Source organism: Panthera pardus, unplaced genomic scaffold (assembly GCF_024362965.1).
Source record: "Panthera pardus isolate Hobbes unplaced genomic scaffold, ASM2436296v1 HiC_scaffold_12, whole genome shotgun sequence".
NCBI classification, from domain to species: Eukaryota; Metazoa; Chordata; class Mammalia; order Carnivora; family Felidae; genus Panthera; species Panthera pardus.
The window spans coordinates 104,754,815-104,775,230 of NW_026526677.1; the positions used below are offsets into that span (position 1 = coordinate 104,754,815).

The following is a 20,416-nucleotide window of genomic DNA, read 5'->3' on the forward strand; positions in this document are numbered from 1 at the left end:
TTATTGGCTCCAGAAATAGAAAGAGGATATAAAATAGAAAGATTAGTTTAAAATCAACACTGCACTGGTAAGGGCGGTCGTGATTCCAGGAACATTAATTGCTGGGTCGTCTCATTACTGATTAAATAAGAAATCTCAAATACCATTAGACAATTGTGATTAAATATATGTCATTCTAATTGAATGTGTGGTTTATTGCCTTCCACTGAATCGGGAGGTCACCTTCCTGTTTTGTATATTTGGAAAGGGCACATCTATGCAGTGACAGCACACAGAGCCATTATTTCTCAGACAGCCCTGAAACCCTCCGAGTTGTATCCTAAAATATGGCTGTGTTTGCAGGTGGGGAAGGAGTGTGCCATACAATAGGGAACCTGAGATGATGAAAATAAATCCCACTTAATGTCACGGCTAGGCACTTTTCCCTCGCACCTCATTACCTGGCTCCGGGTTTTCTGACGCTAGAGTCATCTTGCAGTCCCTCTGGTTTTGGAGTCATTTGAGGACTAGAGGGAGTGGAGCATCTCCTCGGCTCAGAGAGGAAGCTCTGAGTCCTTGAAACTGGATCTGGCTGGGATCACGAAGAAATGAAAAACCTTTGGTCTAATCTCTCACTCACTTCTGCCAATGAATCTGGTCAGAAGAGTCTTCTACGGCCCATTCTTTGATTTCCCAGGGACAGGATACAAAATTAATTTTGTCACCACTCTGGTGTTCACTACCCACGTTATCCCATGGGACATGGGCTATCATCTCCCCCACCCTGCTCCTACTTTGCTTGGATTAAGAGGCAAGGTGAGGGGCGCCTGGGTGGTGCAGTCGGTTAAGCGTCCGACTTCAGCCAGGTCACGATCTCGCGGTCCGTGAGTTCGAGCCCCGCGTCAGGCTCTGGGCTGATGGCTCGGAGCCTGGAGCCTGTTTCCGATTCTGTGTCTCCCTCTCTCTCTGCCCCTCCCCCGTTCATGCTCTGTCTCTCTCTGTCCCAACAATAAATAAAAAACGTTGAAAAAAAAATTAAAAAAAAAAAAAAAGAGGCAAGGTGAAATGGGACAAGCATCCGGCTGTGTGCCTGTGAGTGATATCGCCCCACAGGGCACATAATCCAGCGAGAGGACAGGACAGCACTAGCCCCAGCCACCCTGGAAGGATTATGCAGTAGGTTAAGTTGCTCTTAGGAGCCTTTTATTGCCCGCGCACGCACATGTGTGCACACGCACTGAGTTACCATGATCTTTCTTTTTTCAGTTTATTTATTTTGAGAGAGAGAGAGAAAGCACGCATGTGAGCAGGGGAGGGGCGCAGAGAGAGGGAGAGAGAGAATCCCAAGCAGGTTCCAAGCTGTCAGGGCAGAGCCCAACACGGCCTCAATCTCAGGATCCCTGAGACCAGGACCTAAACCGAGATTAAGAGTCAGACGTTTAACCACTGAGCCACCCGGGTGCCACCCCCCGCCCCCCACCATGATCTTTCTAAACTCCAGACCTGGTCACATTGTTACTTCACTTCAGGTGAAAGCTGGGTTTTTCTTGCTAGCTGGGTCTTCACGGCCCCTCACCACCTAACCCAACCTCCATCCCCCACCCGGTCTCCCCCTGACAGCCCAAGCCTTGGTGCAGACTCTCAAGAGATCCAACACAATGGCATCTCTGTGTCTTTGCTCACATCGTCTGCCCTGCCTCGAATGCTCCTTTAACTGTTATTGGGAAATTACTTGATAGTCATGCTGCTCCAGAGTCACTATCAAGGAAGAGAGAAATTCTCCCCTTCTGCGAGTTAAGCCATTGTTCCTAAAGTCTAGGGCTCCCCTACCACCAGGGGGCAGTCAAAAAGCTTTTCTATTTCAGTTCAAAGGAGGCAACAGGAGGGGTCCACTCAGCTGCAGCCTGTTGGTGAGGGCTGAGATTTGGCAGCTGGTGGCCACATGGTGCCAGGGGGAAATTCGGGCACCAAGCCGCAGCCTTGGGAGCCGCAGTGTGATGTGACAAGAATGCTGCCACCTGCAATGCTGCTCATCCCCCAAGGGAGCAGGCTGTCCTGGACAGGAGGCTGGGGACAGTGCCAGACAGATGGTGGAGGGTGGGAGGCTGAGACAGTGCCAGACTGATGGTGGAGGACGGGAAGCTGGGACAGTGCCAGACTGATGGTGGAGGACGGGCTGTGAGAGGAGCCTCCGGTCCCTGCAGAGGGGAAAACACACACTGAGACCCACATCAGTTCTGGAGGTCCTGGAAGGGCAGTGTTGCCACAAACGATGACTGGAGGTCAGATGTCTGGTCAACCTGCCTAGCAGGGACTCAGAAGCAGAACTGGGATGATTAGACACTTGTACTTACATATCACTGAGCAGCTCATACCAGACCCGCCTGCCCCCTCTGCCCACACAAGGTGCTCCCCATCCCTCCGTGAAGCCTTCCCCCACTGCTCCCACCGCAGCCTCATGTCCATTCTGCTGACAGAGTGGCAACCACACAGTGTGCTGGCATATCCCAGGCTAGACGAGGCCTATTTCTGTACCCCCAGTACCTAGCACAAGGCCTAGCACTCAGCACATGCTCACTAAATACGGAAGGCAGGGAAAAAGGAGGGAAGGAAGGAACGTCAGGCTGCCCAGATCACTAGGCTACCTCCAACACATTAGCAAACCAAGCCCGGTCCCAGCCCTCCAACCCAGCTACTTCCACCAGGCCCTGCCCTGTGTGCCTGCCTGTCACACTCAAAAGAACCCACTACCCTACCTGACTCACAGTGGGGCAGTGAAATGTACTGGTCAGAAGCCCTGGCTCTGGAGCCAGCACTTCTGAATTCAAATCCTAGCTCTGCCACTTATTAACCGTGTGACCTTAGAGAAATTATTTAACCTCTCTGTGCTTCATCTACCATAAAAGGGATATAATAACACCCTACTCCATCAGGCTCTTGTGAGGGATAAATGAGTAGAGCATGTAAAGTATTTAGAAGGATACATGGCCTGTAGTAAATGATATATAATGACTGCATTATGATTATCTACTTAAAAACATCTCTCCCCCAATAACCAGGAGCTCCCTGAGGGTAAGAGCTGTGTTTATTTTTATATATTCAGTACTTAGCACAACTCCTGGCCTAGCTTAGCTTAGGCATCAATAAATGACTGATGGATGCATGAATGAATGAATGAATGAATGATATAGATTGTAAGTCAGAGTGCGGTCCTCTGGAAGCCTGTGGAAAAGAGGGCCCTGAGGGAGAGAAGTTGAGTCAGCTTGAACACTGCTTGGTAAGGGGCAAACAAGTGTGCAGTGGGCTAGACAAGGTGGGGAAGAATCTCCAGGGGTGCCAGGGCCTCGCTGCTGGTATTACAGGCCAGAAGGTCTCGGGATTAAGATGGGAGGCCACTGGGAAGGGACAGAGACAGAAAGAGCTGCCTTTCTCTTGCCCTTCTCTCCTGCTCTCTGCATTCATGTCCCTCTCTTCTCTTTTCCCTTTTCTCCACCTCCTTACCTCCTCCTCCTCTCCCATCCTCAGGAAGAGCAAGATATATAGCAAGGCTAACAAGGAAAGCGGGCTGGGTCACTACTACTGTGTAGGTCGATCACAGACAGAAAGGGCGTGCACTAATATCTTCCTGCAGCTGCATTCAGCCGCCCCTCCTGGCCGGTATTTCTGTGGGCAGAAAAGGCATCAGCACTTCTGTGCGGTCTGAAATAAATGATGAGGGAAGTACAATCACTCGATTGACAACCTGCCTGCTAGATGCTCATACAGGAAGGCTTTCTTTTCTATTTCGTCAATTCTTCTTTGGTACAAAACAAAAATCAATAACTCACTGCAAATGTACAACTTTCCCAGTTTGGAAGTTCAACTTTTAAGCCTCCTTTACATACGCTGCCCTAACTCAGGGCTGGGGTCTGGAGCACAGAATCCTGCCACGTCGTCCATCAACACAGCCAAGAGATGCTGTGTTGGAAGCCAGTGCCACAGACAGCACCAAGAAACATTTCTCTCCATTAGAATTTGTAGTCAAAGGCCCCAGTCTGCTCTGGTTCTAGAATCTCATTTCATTTCTGCTGTGCACTTCGCAGGCTGGTAGGTATGACAAATTGTCTTATCTTTGTCTAACCTTTGTTGGACCCGTGCTGGCTTCAGGGTTTAACTTTAATATATGGCTTCAGTTGAATAGCAAAGTGGTTCTCTTAAAATGTCAGATTGTAAAATGCTGAGTCATTCACCAAGAAAAGGCTGGTCCTAAGTAGAAATTAGAATCACTGGGGCACATAGAGTAATACCACATATCTTCCGTCTAAATAGAGGGAGACGGAGCTTAAGTTCAGATCAAATTTAGAAGGTAACTCTGAGCTCCAAAGGGACTGTTTGCTCTGAAACACAAGAATGAATCAGATAGAAGGATGAAGCATCTGTTGAAATATTGTCACTCCTAAAAGCAAACACAGTGGTGTGGATGTGACATTCAACAGTTTATGTACTTAACAACTGACTAAGCTATACCAGATGAGACAAAACTATGAAGACAGGCAAGCAAACAGAGGTGTAAGAAGTGATACAATCCTGCCCATATGCCTAGAAGGCTCTTTTATTTTTTTGCTTTGTAATTGTACTGCCTTTACATTTATAAGTGAATTAAACACTCCAGCAATAATTGTTTCAGGCTGGATCGTGGCTAAATCCCCAAATCAGTGGGCAAGATATGATGAGAAACAGGATATTTAAAGAATCTCCCCACACAAAATACTTATTAATTACAAAGGTAAAAACAGCAACTTTACAGTGGAGAAACCAGGAATGAGAGATCACAGTTAATGTCACTGTTATGAAAACAAAGAGAGGTCATGTGCCTCCCTGTAGGATGCTCTGGGGACACATCACTTTCATGATACTTTTGCCAGAAATGCATAACCTGGATTTAAATTGCAAGAAAACATCATAGAAGCCCAAATTAAGACCATTCTGGAAGATAACTAGCAAGAACTTTTAAACAGTGAAAAGGTTATGAGGGACAAAACTGAAGAACTGGCCCAGATGAAAGGAGATTGAAGCAGGACAGTACATGCAGTGTGTGACCCTAGATTGGGTCCTGGGCCACTAAAGAGGTCTTGAGTGGGAAAAATGGCAAAATTTGAATTGGATCTGTAAATTACAGTATTGTATCAGCTTCCTACACTTTTATTTTTTTATTTAAAAATTGTTTTTCTTCTTTTTTTTTTATTTTTTAATATGTATTTTTGAGAGAGGGAAAGACAGAGCATGAGTGGGGGAAGGGCAGAGAGAGAGGGAGACACAGAATCCGAAACAGGCTCCAGGCTCTGAGCTGTTGGCAGAGCCCAACGTGGGGCTCAAACTCACGAACTGTGAAATCATGACCTGAGCTGAAGTCTAACGCTTGGCCAGCTGAGCCACCCACGTGCCCCTCAACTTCCTGCTTTTGATCATCATACTCCTGGTGATACGTGATGGTAGTATTTGGGGAAAGCTCGGTGGGGTGTGTATAGGAATTCTTTGTACTGTTTTTGCAACTTGTTTTCTTAAGTCTAAAATGAATTAAAGGGGCGCCTGGGTGGCTCGGTCGGTTAAGCAGCCGACTTCAGCTCAGGTCATGATCTTGCGGTCCGTGAGTTCAAGCCCCGCGTCGGGCACTGTGCTGACAGCTCAGAGCCTGGAGCCTGTTTCAGATTCTGTGTCTCCCTCTCTCTGACCCTCCCCCGTTCATGCTCTGTCTCTCTCTGTCTCAAAAATAAATAAACGTTAAAAAAAACAAATAATTAATTTAAAAAAAATAAAATGAATTAAAAATCAAAGTTAAAAATAAATAAAACTTTAAGTGAATTAAAGGATCTCAATTAAACAATTACAAAGATAGGACAAAGGAATGCTTGCTCTGTAAAGGCCTTTTCCCCTGTCTTGGAGAAAAAGAGAGAAAAGGTTTTGGTAACTGTTGAAAACATAGTAATACTATCCAAAATATAGGAAACCGGCTATGTAAACAATGAGGCATATGTCATGGGTTTCCTCCTTCTTCTAATTGTGTAAAATCTGCACATCTTTCATCAAGATGGACAACGGGGCTCTGAAGCTAGAAGAGCCAGTGTGAAGTGAAGGAGCACGGCTGTTTTCCTACAGAGCAAGACAAAGCCAGCCAGCGCTGCTGCGTGGAGATGGGGCGTGTCGCAGAGTTTCGCTGACTCCATCTCCTCCTCCATAAAAAGGACCCATCTTAGCGCCCGTGCTGAGAGACAGAAGGGTGCAAACGGAGTGTCACTGCTCTCAGGCAGTGCAGGGCATGGCAGTGCCACCACTGAGCTGGGAGCATCCTGGGCCACCGCACTGTGGCTCACCTGGCTGGAAGGGACAGCGGCCAAAGGAGCCAGCCTCACTCTGGAACAGCCGTATTTAAATCTCTGGCTTCGGTCTTCACGCCTCCTCTAGGGTTTCCTCACCCTGCTGAGCAAGGCCTGGGATGGTGAGGGTCTTCGGCAAGGGAGGGGACGAGCCCCACACTCATGTCATCACCGAAGTCATGTCATTTGGGATTTCGGGCCAGCTCCCTGCAGCCTCCCCAGTCCATACTACCTTCTCACCAGCCTGCTGCCTACTTCCACGCTGCTGTGTTAAAGGAGCGAGTTACGTTTCACATCATCATGTGGCAAAGGCAGAGATTCAAGGCAGGAGGGTGCCTGGGCCTGGGATGAGGCAAGGAGACTGGTGGGCTTGGGCCCCACCAAGCCCTTCTTCATGGAGCCTGGGGTGGGAGCCCCCATTCCACCCCCACCATGAAGAGATCTCATTCACTCCCCATCCACTGTACTCACACCTGCTGCCTCCAGCCCATTCTCAACCTCCTGGAGCGCAGAAAGCTTACTTTCCATTCTTGAGGACAGCACAGAAGCCTACAGCTCCTCCGGAGCCTGCACTGCCTCCTTCACAAGGCAAGGGCCAGCCAGGCAACATTTGGCAGTGTCTGCCCATCAAAGTCACTGTCTGACCCAGGCGTCCTATCTCTTATCTCCTGTTCCTATCCCAGCCCGTGTCTCCCCTGCTCCTATCCCAGCCCATCCTCCAAGAGCAAACGGAGGGTGGGAGGCTGCTTCCCAGCTCTCTGGGTGCCATTCTCCCTCTCCCCAAACAGCTAAGTCAGCAAGTGTTTGTGGAGCCTCTCCTGCCTGTCAGATAAGCCACAACTGTCAAAAGCAATCTGCAAGAGTCTTCAATGTCAGACAAATCGAGATGCAAGTTCTGGTCCTAGAGTTAATGGCTGTGCATTCTGGGCTGAGTCACTACCTGTTCTGATTTCAATCACCTCATCTGCACAATAGAGAAAACGATATGTACCTTGCAGGGTTGTTCTGAGGCTCAAACAAGATGATGTCTACAAAACACCTAGTGCAGGGTACGGCACACGCCAGACAGTGAATGTTCAGTTCCAACCACTTTAATAATACAGTCATTGTTGATTGAGCATACCGGTCTCTGGTGTGGACCTACATATCACCTGCGTCATCTCATGTGAGCTCGTCATAAACCCATGAGGCAGTGTTTTTCATGCCCTTACACAGGTCAAGCAACTTGCTCAAGGTCGTACAGGCAGGAAGTGGCAGAGCCAGGACTCAATCCTTGTCATCCCAAATACAAGGCTTTCTGGTCTTCACAGCATGGGCATCCTCCCCCGCCACCCCGCTTTGTCATACATCAGGACTGAGCTGACACCAACACAAGGGGCAACTGGGAGAGACCAGATCCCAGAACCAAAGGATGCACAGCAGCAGACCCCATGGTGGAAAGAAAGGAGGACCATAGCCCCAAGTATAATCAAAGTGATGGAGTCTTATAACAGCTTGGTGGAGGGGGGCAGGGGAGGGCTGGGTAGCCAACAAGTCAACCTGGCTGACTGTGCAGTACTGGGAACTGGGGTCTGATGCATCAGAGTACTGCACTGTTGTGGTTGGTATGAGGGAGGTATGCCCGGCAGATTACCTTGTGGTTCTGGAACCAGGAGGAGCACCTGGGAGCTTGCTAGAAATGCAGAACCGCAGGCTCTCCTGGGTCAGATATGCAACAACAGTCACAGGTTTTTCTTACGTACAGTAAAGTCTGGGAAGCATGGGGTCAGAAAGTAGCTGGTCCTCAGTCACTAAATTGGGGAAAGCACACAATGGTGGTTCTCAACCTTGACTGGACATTCATTCACCCAAGGAGCTTCTAAAAAATCCCAAAGCCAGGGCCAACTCCAGATCACTTAAGTCAGATTCGGGGGGGCGGTGGCAGGATGCAGGTATCAGTGTTTTAAAACTCCCCAGGTAAGCATGAGATTTTGCTTGTTAAGAGGAAGAAATGGGGGGACGCCTGGATGGCTCAATCGGTTGAGCGTTTGACTTTGGCTCAGGTCATGATCTCGAAGTTCATGAATTCAAGCCCCGCATCACGCTCTGTGCTGACAGCTCAGAGCCTGGAGTCTGCTTCGGATTCTGCGTCTCCTACTCACTCTCTGCCCCTCTCCCGCTCACTCTCTGTCTCTCAAAAATAAATAAATGTTAAAAAATTCTTTTAAAAAAAGAGAAAGAAATCTGGAGTCAGATTCAAATTCTGACTCCATTTACTAACCATGTCACCTTGGGCATAGCACCCCACATCTCTGAGCTTCAGAGTCCTCAATTGTATAGCAATGACAATAACAATATCCAGCCTACAGGGCTGCTTGTAAGGGTCTGTGACCCAGGAATCACAAATGACCTTGCAAACTGTAAAGTGCTACAATGGTAGTATCTACTCCTTTGCTTTTCATGTCGCATTTCTTCTGAAGCACAAAACCAAGGACAGGAAGGGAGGCCTCCTTTCTTTCGGTTTTGTTGTTTCATTTAATCCTAATTCATCCTCACAAAGTCCCTAGAAGACACAGAAAGAGAGAATCACCTACTGGATGACTCACTTAGTGTTTACTGGGTCCCCTGCCGACCCCGGTCCCCATCTCCCTCACAACACTCTGTGATAGGTGCACTCTTAAGGAAGACAGCCAGGTCTGACCTCCATACAGTCTGATAAACTCATGGGCCCTTTAGCTCCGAAGTCTCATGCAGGATGCACGTGTCCTGGGGGCTGGGGTCAGGAAGACTACCTCAGTATCAACATGGAGTCTCTCCCTTCTGGTCACAACAGGGTAGTCAACTGCAGGCTAAATGAGGAGGGTCTGCTAGAAAGAACAGGGACATGGAGAAAAGACCTGTGTTCAAGTGCGGGCCTTCAGGTGGGGAAGGATCAGGTCCAGAATTTTATGCTTCACTCCAGCTCTACCTCTAACTTACTTACATCATCAGATGAATTGTTTAACTGTTATAAGGTCCCACCTCTCCTCATGAGGTCATGCTACAAATCTCTATTAACCACTGGAATGTTGTTGGAAAGTTATGAATGGTCCATATGATGTCAATTAATAAAAAATGCATTATGCTTTATTTAAAGCACTTGCTAAGTGGTAAACAAAGCATTGTTATCTCCATTTAAAAACTTTTAAAAAGTGAGGTGTGCCTGGATGGCTCAGTCAGTTGAGCATCCAACTTTGGCTCAGGTCATGATCTTGCAGTTTGTGAGTATGAGCCCCACGTCAGGCTCTGTGCTGACAGCTCGAAGCCTGGAGCCTGCTTTGGATTCAGTGTCTCCCTCTCTCTCTGGCCCTTGCCTGCTCACACTCTGTCTCTCTGTCTCTCTCTCAAGAACAAACATTAAAATTTTTTTTTTTTTACTTTTAAAAAGTGAGATTTGGGTCCATTGATAAGATTGCCCAAAGTCTTGAAGTTTTATGTAAAAGGCTGTGTTCAGGAATAAAATCCATGACTCCTGGCTCTTAGCCTCATGCTCGCCTACACTGCTAACTGTGGCTGAGTTCCACTGAGTGTAGCCATGAGAAACGTATCTCCACTTCTACCTCCACAGAAAAAAACAAATGGTAGCAGGTGTGCAACGTCCAGTTGTGACTGGTCCTGCTTTAGCATCAAAGGAAGATTTAGTTTCCAAATAAAGTCATTGCTAGAAAGAAAGTTTGCAAAATGTAGATCTCATATTAACAATCTTCCTGACTGGAGGGGGGTGGGAACAATGCCAGGGAGAACGCAATGGCAGACAGCTGGAGATGCAGGTGTGCAGCCTTGTAAATTACTCACGAGAGCAAACTCTTCACGAGAGCCCCAAGACCCACAGCTCAGTGGGAAGACCAGTGCTCCTTTCCACCCAAGTAACCCACAGGCCTGAGAGGAGGATCACAGCCGCCATCCCAGTTCCCCTCAGGACAGGACCTAATGGGCTTATTCCAAACATCGAGAGTGGCAGGCACCTTTCGGGCATCTGCCCAGATCACAATGGGCCTCTTTCTTTGGGAACTGCCCCCCACCCTTAGGTGGAGCCAGCAGTCAGGCTGGTACCTTCACATACATATGCAGGTGCCTTCACACACCCAACCACTGTTGACTGGGTGGTCAAAGTGGTCACCTGACCCGGGCCAGCCCCATCAATTTCTCTCTCTCCCTGGAGTCTGGAGTGAGGGTAGGCTCCAGGAAGTAGCATCCATCCATCTGAGCTGGGTTACTTGAATGGAGACAAGGAAAACTCAGGAGCTATAGGGCATCCATTTCATCCCACACATACAGAGAAGTGAAGTCACAGGTACATCCTGAACAGGACTTTGTTTACAGTTAATGTTTCTTTTGGAGGGAAGTGGAGGAAGAAAGTGAATGAAGGGTCTGTGTCCCTAACAGCTTCAGAGCTCCTAGTCCCAACTCTTAAGAGGCCCAACTGTCCTTAGATTCTGCAACATCTTCCTGCGTCCCAATATACTCTGTTTTTTCCCTTTTCTTTTCTTTCTTTCTGCCCTGTCCCCCACCATCCTACAATTGGCTGTAGTTGGTTTCTGTTATTAACAGCCAAAAGAACTTTGAAAAAGACCTCAGGTCAGAGAAATAATCCCCACTTTGATGATTGTTTGACATGGCTACATGCTACTGAAAGAAGTTCACCCCTGCTTCCTCCAAAGGCCCCTGCAACAGAATTTAGAAAAGTATCTGAAGACAACTTTGGACCCACTGGAAGCCACATGAAGTGCTTTAAGTTAAGCGGAACATGGTAAGTAAACTGAAGTAGCCTCTAGACCTAACTTAAAAAATAAAATAAAATAAAACCAGGTCCACTTAGAGCTTAAAATGGCATCTGGCTAGATACTCCTGAGGATGTGTCTCTAAACTTCTCCCTAAATTACTTATGACATAGAAAAAAGACAAAATTCACAACACTGAAAATGAAGACTAATCAACAACCTGTTAACCAGAATCTAGAAGGAGTTTCTGTTAATTAAATAAAGCTAATGAAGCTGAGCTGCATTGAGACAAATAATCCATGTTTCTACTTGATTTTTTTTAATGTTTATTTATTTTGAGAGAGAAAGAGAGCAGGGGAGGTGCAGAGAGAGGGAGAGAGAATCTCAGGCAGGCTCCAGGCTGCCAGCACAAAGCCCAATGTGGGGCTCAAACCCATAAACCATAAAATCATAACCTGAGATGAAACCAAGAGTCAGACGCTTACTCGACTGAGCCACCCAGGAGCCCCAATCCATGTTTCACCTTATAAACAGGGTAGTCTCATCCACCTAAAAAATTATGGGAAGACTTTGCCTTTCTCCTACTTTCCACCCCCAGCTAAAAGACCCAGGGCCAAAGCTACCAAAAATCTGGTTTTTTACTCCGGGTGCTACTTTGGGCCTGGGCCAGCAAACTTTTGCATCTTGCCCAATATAACTACATCCATTCACAGAATACAATTCCCAGGAAGGCATGGAGCAAGAAGTAGAAGAGGACTAGCAATGGCCCATCACATTGTGGAACGTATTTATTCCACATATGATGCTTTGCAGGCAGGATGAAGGCAGTCTGTGCTGGTGAGTAAGATTTGTGCATACTCCGTCAGTTCTGAATGTTACAGGCAGAAGTAGGAGGAGATCCCACAACAGTTCATCAGTTCATCATTCATCAAGATGAATCCCATCAGTTCTGGGAGCTACAGGGAAGCTGTGCACCTCAACTGGCCCTCTAGCTACAGTAGGGTAGTGAGCAAAGCCAAGGACAACCCACACTTCCTCTGTGTTAGCAAGCACCAAGTCTCCATAGAGCACTACCTGCTTAAAGGTGAGTAAAGTGAAGGGGGTCAGGGTCGAGGGGAGATCCGCATGGGGTCTACAGAAGGACAGTGCCACATTTGAGAAAAAGAGCATCACCCAGAAGACTAAGAAAAAGAGCACACCTCTGAAGATGATTTGCTATAGAAACCAGAAGAAAATTTTGGGAAATTGGCATCTATAATATGAAAAACATAATGTGGCCCTGTGAAGTTAAACTGAAAACCATATGGAAAACAAGCTGAAATAAAGAGAGATGAGGATAACTTTCACAGACTTCTACGAGAGATGATATTTTAGGTTCTTACAAAAATGCAATGGCAGGGTAGGGCTCTTTTGCTATGCTAAGCCTAATTGTGATTCTTTTAAAATAAACAATGAGGGGCACCTGGGTGGCTCAGTTGGTTAAGCATCCAACTTCGGCTCAGTTCATGATCTAGTGGTTTGTGGGTTGAAGCCCTGCATTGAGCTCTGTGCTGACAGCTCGGAGCCTGGAGCCTGCTTCAGTTTCTGTTCTCCCTCTCTCTCTGCCCCTCCCCTGCTCACACTCTGTCTTGCTCTCTCTCTCTCAAGATATAAATAAACATTAAAAAATTTTTTTAATAAAAAATAAAAATAAAATAAACAATGAGACAGAACTTTTAGGACACAAGAGGTAGAAATTAGTTTAAAATTTTAAGAGTAGAGTTTTTAAAATAGTTCATCCAAAACAATATTAAAACAATATTCAGTTATTATCCATCCAAGTTTCAGCCCTTTGTGAGAGTTCTCTTTTATCAAATGTCTGAGCCAATCAGAACACCACACACCCACTGGGGAAAAACTGTATCCTGAAACTTTTTTTTTTTTTGGCAGAAATGATGGGAGTGTTAAAATCCAATAATAACTTCATTACCTTGTTTGAGATAGTTTCACTGTAAAATTACTCTTCTTTTACCAGCAACAATAAAAAAAAATTTTAAGAAAGCAAAATTCAGAGCCATTCTTAAAGAAATCTTTTAGAAAAGATACCTGGTGATTTCAGAATATGTGTTATCACAGTAACTTCAGCTGCTGTACACATACATTCAATATTTGTATACCAGACGAAATATAATAAAAGTTGATCTGTTACTTACAAAACAGCCCAAGGCAAATGTTCCCAGTTTTCAAGAGCAGCTCTCCACCCAGGGGCACCCAGGCTAACAAAAGTTCTTCATCATGTGGCCTCCAAGGTTGTCCTTGTCATTTCCTGGCACTTATCTGGAAGGGAGGGGTAGGGAAAGGGGTAAAGCATGGATGAGAGTTCACTGAACATTCTTATGAGGAAGTCCTATAAATCACATGCATCACTGGGGAACCCAGATGCCTGGTAAATATCATGGGGCTTCAGGCTTATAAAGGAGAATTTGACTGATGGAGGCCAAGGACAGATGGAAAGGAAGCTGCTTTTGACTTAAAATTTTTTTCCAATAAAATAAAAGTATTGAATAAAAATTAAAAGCCATATATAAAGCAGTAAATGAGTGGAATTTACAAGGCAGAAGGTCAAGTAAGTATTATGGATGGCAAACTCGAGAAATGCTTTCAAAATGCAGAGAAGGGAACAAAGAATTGAACTATCCTGTTTCACTGATCCTAAAGACGTCCATTTTCCCACATGTTAACACTTTGGAAATCAGGTTAAGTCTTACTATCAGTGACATCTTACAATCATTTGGACCGGGGAGCTGTCACGGTGAGGCTAGCAAGTCCTGGCCATGGGCAAACTTTAGTCTCAGCTATTCATGTTGTAAGCACTTTAATTGAGTTATGTACATTGTTGTGATTACATGTGAGTTTAATTGCCATTTGAAATGTCTTCTAAAAGAATTACACTATGATTTGGCATTGAAACAAGAAGTTATTGTGTATGCAGAAAGGCATGGAATTAGACCAGCAGGAGATAATCTGATATGACTGAAGCAAGTATATTATTGGAGCAATAACTGCAATTGCTTTTTTGTTTTTAAAGAAAAACCAAGCACTTGATAGGATCCAAGAAAGAGAGAAGTTTTCTTGAAGTACAAACTAGGTTTTGTCACTGAGATGCATGCAAAATGGACTGTCTGTGACATGCCAAACAATGCAGTCGAAGGCAGGAGAAACTAATAAATCCCCCAAAATAGATGAAACATTTGAAAACAAGGAAGGACTTGTGTGTGATTAATTTACTGATTTCACAGGACTGTAATTATGGCATGATGGCATAGCTTATTGGCAGCATTTTTCCTTCCTCTAGTTGTACATAAAATAGTGCTTCTTATAGTCAATACCATCTTAGATTCAATAATATATAGAAATTTAAAAAAGAAAATCTTTGCCATGGAAGACCAGGAATAGAGATTCAGCCGAAAAATTGTACTGCTGAAGAAAAATCCAGAACAATCAAAAGAGAAGCAATCATTCAAGATATAATTAAAGAAAACTTTCTGAAAAAGAATGGGAAGAGGGGAAGCTGACCGGGATGAAATGGGCTCACCAGGATCCAGGTAAAAGTAATCCAGGAATATTCTGACAAGTTTTAAAATTATAAACAAATAAAAAACATATTTTTCCATATACATCCACACCAAAAAAAAAAAAAAAAAAGAGGTAAATGTCTATAAAGGAATAAAAACCATGCTGCCCTTGGTTTTCTCTTCTACAATGATAGAGCAATGTCTACAGTTTGGACAAGAAAAAGACTTAGACTCATGAATTTTATTCATGGGTAAGTTTCGTTTTTGAGAGGGAACAACAGAAAGACATTGGTAAGAGCTCAAAATGTCTGCCACTCACATATTCCTCTTTCAATCACTTTATATTACAACTGCACAAGTGATGCATTAACATTAGGAGCTCAAAAATGAAAATATCAGAATATAAAAGGACTAGCAGTGAGCAGTGAAACCAATTATTAAACATAGAGATGGGTCTAAAATGATTGTTTAAATACAGTTACAAGAAAGAATATATGTCAAAATAGAGCCAGGACACATACAACAACAACAACAAATATTTAATAATAACCCAGATCCCAAACCCATATTTAACTAATAAACTTTCAGGTAGGAAGGGGGAACAGAGAGAAATAAAAATATACAAAAGTCTTTGTCCTACACAGTTGCGAGCCTACAAGTGCCATTTCATTCTCAATTAAACAATCAGAGAAATATTGATTGGTGTTCACATACATTTTTAGAAACACATTACATAAGACAGTAGGGGACTTTCCTTAAAAAGACAAATGAAGCTTCTTCCCAGCTTCTGCATATTTGGTTTGAAGACCTCTGGACAACACACAGGAAACATTTTAATTTGTTATAAGGATAAACAAATGTTAAATTCCTTGAAGAACCCTGTGGAGAACCGGGCTTCAAATGATGTTTAGATCTTACTGCCTACTAATACTTTCTATTTCTTCTGGTAAAAGATTCCTACAATCTGGCATGAAAAGATACTGAATTCTGCATCAAGGTGGCGCCCTCTATACCTGAGGTCAGTGTAAGATGGGAGAGTCCTCAGGCCAGACAGCCTTGTTCAACAGAGTCGCTGGTGTCACTGAGAAACACATGAAAATTCAACCGGGACGGAGCGGAGCAGAGCAGAGGAAGCTCTCCAAGATACTATTGTTACACACACAGGACCTAGGCCTGAGGTCAATACATACACCAAGTGTTCTCCATCCACTATTTAACTTGACGCTCGGGACAAACATCCAACGGGCACCATTTTTCCAATGTTACAGGTGAGAATACTGAGGCTTTTTTTCCCAGAATTAAAAGACTGTTTTCTAGAATTACACAGCCAGTGAAGGGGTGGCAGAGAGAGGTCTCCAAGCCAGGAACTTCTGGCTTAAAAGTTCATTGTGCCATACCACACCATTTCCCTAATTCAAAGAGAGAAGATAGAAAGAAAGAGAGTGGAGGTCTGGAAAACAGTGTGGAGGTTCCTCAAAAAATTAAAAATAGAATTATACTATGACCCAGCAGTAGCACTACCAGGAATTTATCCAGAGGATACAGGAGTGCTAACTCATAGGGGCACATGTACTCCAATGTATATAGCAGTGCTATCAAATTATGGAAAGAGCCCAGTGACTGATAAATGGATAAAAAAGCTGTGGTTTATATATACAATGGAATACTACTCGGCAATGAAAAAGAATGAAATCTTGGCATTTGCAGCAATATGGATGGAACTGGAGGGTATTATGCTAAGTGAAATAACTCAGAGAAAGACAGATATCGTATGTTCTCACTCATATGTGGAACTGGAGAAACTTAACAGAAGACCATGGGGGTCGTAAGGGGGAAAAAAGTTACACACTGAGAGGGAGGCAAACCACAAGAGACTCTCAAATAGAACAAACTGAGGGTTGATGGGGGTAGGGGATGGGAGTACAGGAAAAATGGGTGATGGGCATGGAGGAGGGCACTTGTTGGGATGAGCACTGGGTGTTATACGTAAGTGATGTATCACAGGAATCTACTTCCGGAGCCAAGACCACATTGTATGTCGGCTAAGTTGACAATAAAATATATTTTAAAGGAAAAAAAGGGAGTGGAGGGATTGATTTCATAATGTATAAAGGATTAGTATAGGTGCTTTCTCTTTTACAAAATAATAATAATAATAATAATAATAATAATAATAATAGTAATAATGCAGTGCACTGGACCAACCACCCTGTGCTAGTACCTCATTAATCCTCCCTAAAACATTCACAAAATGGATATGGGGCTGCTCTTTCTCCAACATAAAAGGTGCTGCGACATTCCCAGAGGCTGCCCTGGTCTCCAAGGTTTGACTGGCAAGTACCTTTGAGCCCTCAGTCTTCTTTGTTTCTTGAGTACTCTGGGGTAACCCTTCTCTTGCCAGGAAAGATTACATTAAGTCACTGATTGACCCTAAAGAGGTCAGGTCTAATGCACTGCTCCTTCCCATAGCTTAGAGAACAATACTTAAGACATGAGAATGCACCTGTAATAGCAAAATTTTAGACACCAGCAATGGAGTTATTTTTAAATCTCCCTCCCTCCCCCCACCACTGCCGCCAAAAAAAAAAAAAAAAAAAAAAAAAAATTCACGTCACACTATATTGAGACCGTGGTTCTTCATCTGTGTACCGAGGGCCTTGGCTCATGAACGTGTTACCTAACTCAATGTGTGGTTCCCCCACAAACTGTGTGTAGAGACCAGGCTGGGCTCTGACGTCAACAGGCCGCCGCACTCCGAGAACCCAGACTCGGTCGGAGCGCTCCGTGCCTCCTCCTCTCCCGAGTCCCGGAGCCGCCCTCTCCCAGAACCACCCGCGCGTCCCCGAGCAGAGGCGTCCCCGAGCCACTTGCGCGTCCCCGAGCCGCCCGCGCGTCCACGCCAGGCCCGGAGGCTCCGCTGGGCGGCTGCTGCCACCTCTCGGCCGCCCTGTCCCAGCCGCACCCAGCCATCCCGACTCTCCCCTGCCACTCTACCCCAAAACCCTCCCCAGGCATCTGGGTCTGCGGGCGCTCGGCCGGGGGAGGTGCGTGATCAGTGGGCCTGGGAGAGCGAGGACTTTCCCCCACTGGAACTTCCTACGGAGGAAGCGCCTTCCTTTCGGGTCACTGCCTCTGTGCACATAGGACGGATATGGGGATGGGTGCTGCCAGCGCCGACCTCCTCTAAGGTTCTGCGGGGCCCCACAGTTCCCTCCACTCCTCACCACAGCCTGGCCCGCAGGTGCACCTGATAACAACCAGACCCCCAAATCTGGGCCATCCTGGCTGCCTAAAGGAATGCGAATGAGAGCACAGGTTTCTAAACTCAGACCCCTCTGCCAAACACACCGAATTAGAATATCCAGGGCTGAGAACAGTAAACTGTTATTTGGCAGAGTTCCCCAGGTGATCCTAATGGTCCCCACAGGAAGGCCAGGGACCCACAGAGTGAGAAAACTTACATAACCTTTTCCAGATGCTTGCACACTCACAAACACACACTCCTGAGTCTGTGCAAAGACACACACCTAATATCAGGCCCAGTGCCTGAAAAGGATTTCCCTGAGAGTGCCTCTGACCTAGCCCAGGGTGGGTTTCCAAACTTCTCTGTTCCTAAGGCCTTAGTGGCTCAGTAATTATTTTCACAGTCCCCCTAGGCCAAAAGAAATACCTAAGGGTCGGTTCTTAAGTAGTTAAGCCCAAACAATATAATAAGTCTTTATGTCCTAATAACTGAATAGCCATTAGAAAAAATACATAGAAGTTGGAAAAAATTATTTTTATTGCATTCTTAAATAACCAACTACTTACTAATGGGATGTGAGTGCTGGTTGGGTACTACACAGCACCTCAAACCTTGGAATCAGATTAGACACTGCCACCCTTATTTCCTATTCTATATTGATAGATGCATGGTGCTTGCATTTGACCACAGCCACCAGTAAAAAGACAGCTTCATGAAGACATGATACCATCAAAAAGCATGTAAAGCAATCTAATGGTGAAACCGCAAATTATCCTGATTAGTTGGTAGTTTACATGGGATCCAACAGATGTTAAGTGTCGCCTTAAACATTTAACATATCCCGTGGAGCCCTTGAATTCACTGCAGGGCCCCGGGACATCTCAGCACAGTCTGGAAACATGCAAGGACTTAGCTCCAGGTCACCACCTCATCTCATGCCATGCTCCTCAGAGTTCATGACGCTTGTTATACACCAGGCACCTTCCCTTCTCAGCACACATTCCTCCTCACTATTTTATCTGCCCAGAACACTCTTCCCCAGATCCTGCCAAGAGGCAGACTCCTTCTCAGCCTTCATATCTTGGTTTAAAAGCACCCATTCCCTGAAGCCTTCTCAGGCTTCCTACCAAATCCCTCTCTGCTCTGCCAGCCTGTTTCCTTGTCTTTCTAGCTCTTATCACTAGCTGAAGATATCCTGTTTATTTATTAGTTTATTTACTTTCTAGCTTCCTTATCAGAATCAAGTGAGCTTTATGAAAGCAGGGAATATTGTTCATTACTGTTTCCCCAGAACCTAGAATAATGCGTAGCAATAAGTAGACAATCGATAATTGTTTAATGAATGAATGCAGCCACTACACTGAGCCCAGGGAGATAAAGGTTTGAAGAATGTGCTTTAGATGTGCTATGCTTTGATCTTCACAACAGCCGTTAAAAAAAATAGATGTGATTAATCCCCAGGAAATCAAGATTCAGAGAAGTGTGGGGCACCTGAGTGGCTCAGTCAAGCGTCTGGCTCTTGGTTACAGTTCAGGCCATGATCTTGTGGTTTGTGAGTTCAAGCCCTTGGCTGGGCTCCCCACTGACAGTGCAGAGCCTGCTTGGCATTCTCTCTCTCTCTCCCTCTCTCTCTGCCCCTTCCCCGCTCATGCTCTCTGTCTCTCTCTCTCTCTCTCTCTGTCTCTCTCTCTCTGTCTCTCAAAATGAATAAACTTTTTTTTAATTAAAAAAAAAAAGATTCAGAGACATGTTCAAGGCTGCATAGCTGAATGGCAGAGCTAAGATTCAAATTCAGGTCCAGCTGACTTTTCATAAAACCACACCACCTCCCATGGACTTTCCATTATTTGCCCAGAAAAGCTGAGGCCAGCAGCAAAGGAAACAGACCCTCAAGGCTAATTCCCAGAGTCCTTAGAAGAGAAAGTGGCCCACAGTGGAATTCACCCTCTAGAGGTTCCAGTCCCCCCACACATCTCCCCCCAGGAGAGACCAGGAGAGATGTCCCTCTTCCCCAGGAAGGTCATGCCTCTCTGATTCCCCAGCTGGGAGCTGACACAGGGAGGCCTCCCGCAGCCTCATCTTGTGGCCAGGCCCGTGTTCTGCTGTAAACTTAATGGCACGTGTGACTGGTGGCTGCCTCTGCCAAGTTCCCGTTGATCACCCTGACAGGTAGGGGGCTAACACACAGCCGCAGGAAAGGATTTGATGGGCACTGCACTGGGTAACACAGGGCACACATTTTAGACAGTCTCTGAGTGAGGCAGGGATTATCAGGACCTGCTCACCTGCAGTGCCAGAAATTTCAGGTTGCCACAACGTGAAAGGAACTATGAAAGGGACACACAGGTCAGACACTGGCCAGCTGGACACAGAGTCTGAGGCCCTTGTACAAAGGACAGGAGATTAAACTTTGGTCTGTAAAGTCAAAAGACCAGCGCTTTGTCATTTTCCCTTCTTCTATGGCTGCCTTCTACCATATTATTCTTAAACTGGGTGGTGCAGGCAAGAAAACAATTCACCTTTCCTCTCCTTGCCTTTACAACCCCT

At 45.6% G+C, this 20,416-nt stretch overlaps 1 long non-coding RNA gene across 1 annotated transcript; it reads right to left on the bottom strand.

The window, feature by feature from the left end:
- Positions 1–1,594: 1,594 nt before the first annotated feature.
- LOC128776220 (uncharacterized) lies at positions 1,595–17,442 on the bottom strand. Its single transcript, XR_008421310.1, has 3 exons — positions 17,332–17,442; positions 13,264–13,387; positions 1,595–3,678 (listed from the first exon to the last, which is right to left on the bottom strand). It is a non-coding gene; the product is annotated as an uncharacterized LOC128776220 (long non-coding RNA).
- Positions 17,443–20,416: the final 2,974 nt, after the last annotated feature.